The sequence below is a fragment of the Cupressus sempervirens genome, chromosome 5 (genome assembly GCF_028749045.1).
Source record: "Cupressus sempervirens isolate cs-2001-9-10 chromosome 5, ASM2874904v1, whole genome shotgun sequence".
In the NCBI taxonomy this organism is placed as follows: domain Eukaryota; kingdom Viridiplantae; phylum Streptophyta; class Pinopsida; order Cupressales; family Cupressaceae; genus Cupressus; species Cupressus sempervirens.
Window position 1 is genome coordinate 50195030 of NC_143122.1, and position 9034 is coordinate 50204063.

Sequence of the window (9034 nt, forward strand, 5' to 3'; positions counted from 1 at the left end):
TAGAGATGGAACATACAATACATCATTGAATATACCATCCTAAATGAAAACTAAACCTTTCCCACAGACTAGTAGGGTAGTGTTATTCCCCATGAGAATGTGAGGAATGGGAGAAGCCTCAATAGTGGAGAAGACACCTTGAGAATATGTCATATGGTGATAAGCACCTGAATCCAATATCCAAGGGACTTGGGAAGGGGATGCAATGGATGCCTATAATGCATGACCCTATCCCAAATCTAGTGTAGATGTGGAAGAAGACTGAAAAGCAGAACCCTATGAGGTAGAAGAGGATGGAGAGGAAATAGTGCTCTTCTAAAGAAGAGCTTACAAATCTACAATGTGTTTCTCATAACCATCATATCTCTTCTGAAATAATGTGACTCATCATGAGGTCACTTCTAACAATAGGAATAGGTAGGAATCTCAGTCTTCTTTTTCTCCTTCTTCTTAGAAGAAGATGATGGACTAGTAGAGTGCTAAGAAGAGGAATCTGGTATCTGCTTTGGCTTCTACTCCTGTGTATCCTTGGCAAGCAATGCCTATGACTATGAACCTGTAAGTGAATCCATCTGAGTGATCTTGGACTGTTCACAAGTTAACCTATCATAGAATATCTCAAAAGAAGGCATTTGATGTCTAGTACCCAAGGGATCTATAGTGGAGTAGAAAGTGGAAGAGAAGATTTGATATTGTCCTCGCAACTTTGAGAGTATCAAAAAATAACACTCATCATCTATTTTTTTTTTCCCATATCCCTGCAAAATTGTACACATAGATTTGAACTTCATCAAGAAGTCTTTAATGGTGGGGAAGCTAGTACGTGTCAAAGAAATCAACTCTGCATCAAGTTGTAGTGCCTGAAACTCATTCACTATGCCAAACAAGTTTTAGAATTTTGTCCAAATAGCCCGAGGAGTGGACAAACCATCCAGGTGAAATAGCAGACTATCAAAGATGTTCAATGCAATCAATCTCATGGCTTCATCCATTTTGTTTCCGTGTTGAAGAACCTCAAAAGGGCACTACAGGATAGGTTGGTTCTCATCCAAACATGACCATAAGCCTCATGACATAAGAAGTTGATTCATTTATACTTTCCAAGTGTGATAGTTGTGTGGCGTTAGCTGGGCCATAGAGGGGTCCGACATTGAGAGAAGAAAATGGAAGTAGAAGGGTCAATTCTGAAGTAAATTACTAAAATGAAAATGCTCCCCCCCACAATGTAGAAATATATCCCTCAAAAACTAAAGAAACAACTACTGAAAGCACAAAAACTAAGGAAAAAATAAAACCTGGAAGCTAGATGCAAAGGCGGAGGAAATTGAAGCCTCTACTTCAACACCAAAAATAGGAGCTCAATATTGCTCCAAACTGATTCCAGATCTAAAAAGTAGACAATAAATCATGCACTTTTTTTTAAAATAGCATTGAAATATGTGTCCATATGAGTCTGAACGAAGCCTTTGAAGGTGCAAAAAATGGGATTTGTGATTTGTAGAAAAATTTAGTAATAGATATCTCAAACAACCTACACCAATGTGTAGATCATGAAATCTTACCCCAAAACAAAAAAAAAAATTGCTTGAAAAAAGGATTTCTTATGAGGGAGATGTTGTTATTTGAAAATCACCTCTATAATTATTTTTTCTTAATCGCTGTCGTCACACCTCCAAAAAATGTCAAATCTATTATGTCAAACCCTCTTTCTCCTTTTTCTCCAAATACTAAACAAGCTAGAATAGATCTGGCTCTAATACCATGTTGGATTTGAGCAAATACGCAAATCAAATCCATAAGCCCTCAAATCACCTGGACATAGAAAACTTGTCACAAAGAAGAAAAAGACAAGAAGAGGCAAGAGCTTGGTCTGAAAATAAGAAAATTGTATTCTCAGATAAAATGTAAATTGTTGTACAAAAATACGCTAGGAGAGTTGTAAGGAAACTCAGGTGCGGAAACAGCTTCCTACACTAATCTCTTAAGAGAAGTATGGTGCAAATCCTATTAAAAAATTTTACACTTACAGATTCAATATCATGTCAACAACAATATTTCAGCCAACCAAGCATAAAGAAAATATATAGAGAAAGAAACACATAACACAAAGATTTGCTAGTGGGAAAAAACCTTTTGATAAAACAACCCCACCCCTCCAGAACCTGCACAATGTATTATCTTCAACACAAGGTTACAATACACTTGCAATGCAAGTTCAATAGCGACAACAGAAGACTCCAGTAGCAACTCTCAATACCAACAATACACTTTCTTGCATCACTTCTCTTTGCAACCCTAAAAATGCTTATAACATGCACTTCACTTTAGGGCTACTCCCAAAGATAACCGTTTTAGGGTTTTACCATTCTCCGAGAAAATAGGAACCCGAATTTTTTTTTTTGGGGTGATGTCCCGAACCCCACTATTGGGGTAGAGTGTACAATACTCAAATTTATTAGTTATTGCATGTCTTCACTTTTCATTTAATCTTCTTGACATAGCTCTTACGTGTCATAGAAATCTGTCATAACAGTTTTAGCCATGATCTCCTTATACACAATTCAAGATGTCGACACATCAACATTATTTGCAAGAAATACATTTTAAAAAACAAATAATAAGAATAGGAATTATCCAAGGTTGAGACACCTTATTCCTAACAAGAGCCTATTTATAAAGGCCTATAGGAAGCTTCTAGAATGAGCTAGAAAGTGCTAGGAGATAAGTATGACAACTAAGCATACGTCCACAAAAGGTGGATTATCCTACACGTAGATGAGAGAATAAGTATGACAAGGTAGGAACAAACTCATGTGTTGTCAACAAGTCAATACATAAAAGTATGCTAACTCCTAGATGAAAACTAATAATTAATGCATTTATCCTAAGTAAACTAAAGTAAAGTGTAAATAATAATTTACACTAACAGAAAAATCACATAGAAAAAATGCATTGACAACTCAACCACTTGTCCAATATAACCTAGTTCTATAGCTACAAAAAAAATCCACTCTAACTAATACAACTCAAATGCATTTCTGTTGGAGTTGATGAAAGCCAACTCCGAAGACGCCCAAGATCACCTGCATGTGAGAACCTGTCAAAGAGAAGCTAAGGAGAGGAAGAGCATGGAGCAAGGGAAAAACCCTAAATGGACATGAGAGACCACACATGCAAACACAAGAAGAATATGTATTTACAATGAGAAGTGATTAATGTTATGAAAATACAATGAGGGAGCCTGAATATAAAGAGCTCATGGAAGCTTGTAGAACAAGTTGGAAGGTGGTAGAAGATAAGGATGACAACTCAACACATGTCCACAAAAGGTGGAACATGCTAGAAGGGAACAAACTTTCGTGGTGTCAACAACTAACCACTACATGCATTAAATACAAAATATTAAATAAATGCATTTACCTAAGTAAGCTTAAGTAATAGAATAAATAATTAATAAATAATTTATTATTTACTCTAACACTCCCCCTTAAGTGCAACTTAGGGAAATGCCTTAAACTCACAAAACTAAGATGAAATGAAGAATGGGTCCCGACAACGAGGCCATGTTAGGTACCCATGAACAATGCAACAAAAATATGCAACCTCTATAAATGGGGAAAGAGAGAAAACCACATGAGAAAAACCCTCCCCCAAAAAGAGGTAAGAACCTAGTGAAGAACTAAAGAAGCCTCCAACTAGGGAAATGTCCCCTAAAATAGGAACGTGGAGTGATCATGAAGAGCATCATTGAAGCATGAAGAAGCCACAAATCTACCAAACTGCTGATCTAAAGAACCTCTATGGAAGAAGAAGGCATGAACCAAGTGTGTCTATATGGTAGATGATCCATCTCACCAAAATGCATAGGTGGCTAACCACTGCAATCACATTGTATATAGGATCAACCACTGAATACATAGTTCACACTATCGAACCATCAAACCACGGATGCATTAGAACAACAGCATAACCCCCCCTTAATGTAGATGGGGTGAGATGATAGGCAACTGAGAAGGTGGGTCAAAGTCTCCTGTAGACAAACCAAGAACGATGAGAGAGGAAGAGAGGTACAGACACCTATAAAGACACGGTCAAACTAACTCTACATGGGGCTAATGTCATGGAAGGGACACTCACTTGACAAAGGGAGAATGCCTAAAATAGCAAACAACTATCCCCCCCCCCCATGGTGCTTTATGAAAATAGTGCATGTACAACTGACTCAAAACAATGTTCATGATCCCCGGAATGCAAAAGTGGCACTTTATCTCAGTGCAATACAAAAAAATGCTTCAAAATGATAGCTACAATGATCAAAACTGAAAACAAAATGCAACCAAAAAAAGTACAGCTAAAAACAAGAGAAACCATGCCAGAAAAATAATCCTTGGGCCTAAAAGACTCAAGATATCCACCATATAGCAAAAATGCCAAAACTATGATAGAAAGAGCATGGGCCAAAAAATCAAGAAAAGGACCACATTTTTGAAAAGGTGACAGAACCAGCTTTCCAAAAATATAAATTTTTCAAAAAAAGGGCATGGGACGCAAAAGATATGCTTGTTGGAGTCAAAAAAAGGACTTCAAACTTCAACTAAAAAAAGGGCTATAAAAACGTATCAAAACCTAAAAATACCTACACCAATGTCTCTGTCTCAGAACCATCTTTTCGGTGCTTCTTTCGAATCGAAAAAATACCTCCGTATGCTCAAGTTATGGTCAAAAAACCACAAGTAGGTCCAAAAGTGACCCTGGAGATGTCCAAGAGGCTTGATGCAATGACATCACGCTGATGTCATCAGTCTACTGCATTAAAATTGATGGGTACGTCAACCATCACAACAAAAAAGATGCCACATGGCACACCATGTGGCAGGGCCATGTAGCAAAAGGCTGACGTGGCAAGGTCCACATGGAAAAGTGCCACGTGGCAGCCCTGCCATGTGTCACGTGGCAGCCCTGCCACGTGTCACGTGGCAAGTGGTTGTTGACTGTGCAGGAAATCATGCTGGCGCTAACTATAGCTGCTGATGCAGGTGGGCGAAGAGCCACTGGCTAAGTGGTGTAGAGGAGCAGAGAACAATGGTGTCGTCGTCGGTGGAGGTGGAGAGGGCAACACAGAGGAAGAGGCAAGGCCGGGGGTGGCACTGCCTGCTACGGCCACTGTGGGCCACGCGCTAGTGATGCAGTGGTGGCTCTACGGTGGCGCGACAATGGCGCCTGCCTGTTAAACTTTAAAAAAATAAAATTCACCAAGATTGTCCGTATGATCGTACAGAAGGGCCTATGGGCAAAAAATTTTTGCCTCCCAAAGCTTTGTCTCCAAAATCAAAAATTTTTATATGAATTCTAACTGTAAATGGCCTTTTGGATCCAACAGTGATGTCCATTTGGGCTGAAAGTTCTTCAAAAATTCAGTGATCCCCTAATTTGAAGAAAAAATGCACAAATAAACTAGGGTTTGTGACTTCAAATCACGGCTTCAAAAATCTTCAACCAAGTAGCAACAGGAAGGCTCTAATACCATGTTGGAGTTGATGAAAGCCAACTCTAAAGATGCCCAAGATCACTTGCATGCGAGAACCTGTCAAAGAGAAGCCAACGAGAGGAAAAGCATGGAGCAAGGGAAAAACTCTAAATGGACATGAGAGACCACATATGCAAACACAAGAAGAATATGTATTTACAATGAGAAGTGATTAATGTTATGAAAATACAATGAGGGAGCCTGAATATAAAGAGCTCATGGAAGCTTGTAGAACAAGCTGGAAGGTGGTAGAAGATAAGGATGACAACTCAGAACATATCCACAAAAGGTGGAACATGCTAGAAGGGTACAAACTCTCGTGTTGTCAACAACTAACCACTACATGCATTAAATAAAAAATATTAAATAAATGCATTTACCTAAGTAAGCTTAAGTAATATAATATATAAATAATAATTTATTATTTACTCTAACAATTTCTCCATAGGAAAAAAATCACATGGTTTAAATGCATACTCAATTGCTAGTCCAATGTAACATAGTTATGTAGCTATAAACAAAAGCCACACTCTAAATAATATGAATATAACTGTAAAATGTTTTTGAATTAAAAGCAGCCAAAGCTAGGGGGTGGGCCCATTAAATAGTCAAATTGGTGAACCACTAGCAGAATACCACTATCCAAAACTACCCCCTACCACTTAAAACACAAAAACATAGTTCGGGAACTTAACTAAAAGAGTTTCAATAGGCATAACATAAATACTGCCTGTACTAGAACTAAAAAAAGCTAAGGAAATATTTTTAAAAAGGCATAACCGCCTTAAACCCAGCCAAGTTCAACAACCAACAAAAACCAACATGAAAAACCAGAAGGAGAGAGCCCTTAAGGCTTCTTGGCCTCCTTCCTCCTCAAGAGGATATTAAACCAATCTTTTGCAAGGAAGTCAAACAACATTTTGGAGTCCTCCTTTGGCAGATCACCCTCTTGGTCTTTAAGTAGGTGTAGCATGGTTGCAGCTACCTGTGTTACCTTGACAGTAAATTTTGTCAAAAGGTGCATTCTTTCTTCCAGAGCATGGATTCTTTCCCACACATCATTGCTAGCCATCTTCTTGATCTCCACAGTGACCTCCTACCTATCACAAAGATAGTCATTTTCCTGCACCTTAGTAACATCCTTCACAATTGGGGGGTTAGCATTATCCTTATAAGAAACCCTAACAGGGGATGATATCATTATAGGGGAGGGCACTCTATCCACAGTTTCTGGGAACTAGTCCTAAATTAAGTCCACACACCCCAACCAATGGTGGTCAAAACATGTGTCATCTCCTTCTTCTCCTTAATCCCATCTCCCGAGCCAAACCATGAGGAATTTGAAACCTCCACTTCCTCCTCGTCCATCTTCCCCTCACCAAAATTTGGAGCCTTCTCTTTCATCCTTTGTTTAGGATGGTTCATGTCCTCCAAATCTGACTCATCCTCTTGCAAGGCCCTATATCTCAGTTTCCTTTTAGCATTGGATTTCATAATCCTCCCCGACCTCCTCATACCACCTCCTCGTGTTCTCCAACTCCTATGTTTCCTTCTCTTTCCCTTTATCCAACTTCCCTTTTTTATCTGAGGGGGTGGGCTTCAACTCAACAAGGGATCCACTAGGCAAAGGCTATGGGGTAGGGGCTCTAGGACCTGTGATCCTAAGGGGGGCCTGTTGGGGCTAGGGGTTGGGATGGGTAGGGATATCAATCTCAATGATTCTAGGGGGGGCCAAAGCTAGGTGAAATTGATACAACTGGAACATCAACCCTTGATGTAGAATGGTAAAATTAACACCCTTCCTCATTTTTTCTTTAACATCAGTAACTGTATCCACTAAAACATGCAACAGAAAGAACATAATGGAAATAAAGTCACGGTGGCAAAAATGGTTTAGGAGAGGGAAGTGATAGTAATAACAAACACCATACCTCCCTTCCAGAGTTAGGTACTTCATTAACATCAGACAGACCTCATTCCATGGCTCGAGTGGCTTCTCCCACATAAATCCACCTCTGTGTCAAATAGGCTCCTCCCCTTCCAAGAAGAAGCACTACACACTCGCTTCATCAGCCACCCTTGTCACTTTTTTCCATTTCCTTCCCCTCATAGCCAAACCCATCGCCAGAGAGATGAATTCCTCAGAGATATGAAATGAGATGTCATTAATCATGACTCTTCAATCCTCCCAAGAATTGACAAACTGCAGGGAACAATTTTCATCGTACCCATTTAATGCCTCCATAAACAGGATGAAACCACCTTCCTTCAGCATGTGCCACACTAACAGCTTCCTAGCATTCTCCTCTATCATGGAAGGCTCAATTCGCAAAAGATCACCACCCATCTCTACTATTTTCCCTAAAACTCTCTTCTCCTTCCAAACCCAGAGGCAATTTCTAAGAGTGAAGTCACACTTAGGTAGAAAAATAACAACCCTTAAGCGGACATAAAGCCTTTATTGTTAATAATAGCAGCATCCCTTCTAGACATTAATGCCACATGTCAACCACCTCTATCTCTCCTCCAATATTTTCCATCATTCCCAATACTCTCAAACCATTTGAAATTTGAAATTTTACTCATCCCAGTGTACGAGAACATGCACAAAAAAATCATTAAAAAACCTTTCATCTCAAACTTCAAAATTCTTTCTTTTTTGGCCCATGCGAATTTATTATCACAAGTACCTTTTCCACCACTCCTTGCCATTTTTCCTATCTACCTACTCAGTAGCAGGTCACAAAAATTTAAAATAATCCTCCAACTAGAATTCATCATGCTTGATCTCTTTATTCACTAAATCTCTTACAAAATTTGGCAAGGCATTAAATTCCCTCCAACATCTTAGTCCCTTCACATTTAGGCCTATAGCCGCCATTCCATCAACTACCCTATTTTCCTCTCAAAAAATATGATTCAAATCAAATTTGTTTAAAACAACTAATAAGTGTCTGATGTCTTCTATAACACATTTAATAGCTCACCCTTCCTTCATGTTGCCTTTAACAGTCTCTATAATGATTTTTGAATCACCTTCAATCTCCACATTTATCCATCCCATGCTTATCACCAAATTTAGACCCCAATAAAGAGTCATTGTTTCTGCTATATTGTTGGGCACTATCCCCAGTTGTCCAATATATGCCAATAGCATCCTGCCCTTGCTATCTCTAACTATACCTCCTCTGTTGAACCCTCCTTATTGGCAACACCATCAAAATTGAGCTTAACCCAATTCTTTGGTGGGGGTTTCCATCGTGTCCTTTTCCTTGCCAACATATTGGAATTAGCAGTTTCCATTATCCCCTCCTCCAAACTCCATCCCTTGGAAATTCCAATATCTAGCTAATTAGGGGGGAATGCTGGTTTTCTCCACTTGCTACATCTCATATTCTGGACCATAAGTTTGTAGATCTTGTCCACAACAACCTCATCACTTCTTTCTTCATTCCTGAACACTCTATTATTTCTCTCCTTCCAAATACCCCAATAGACATGGGGGGG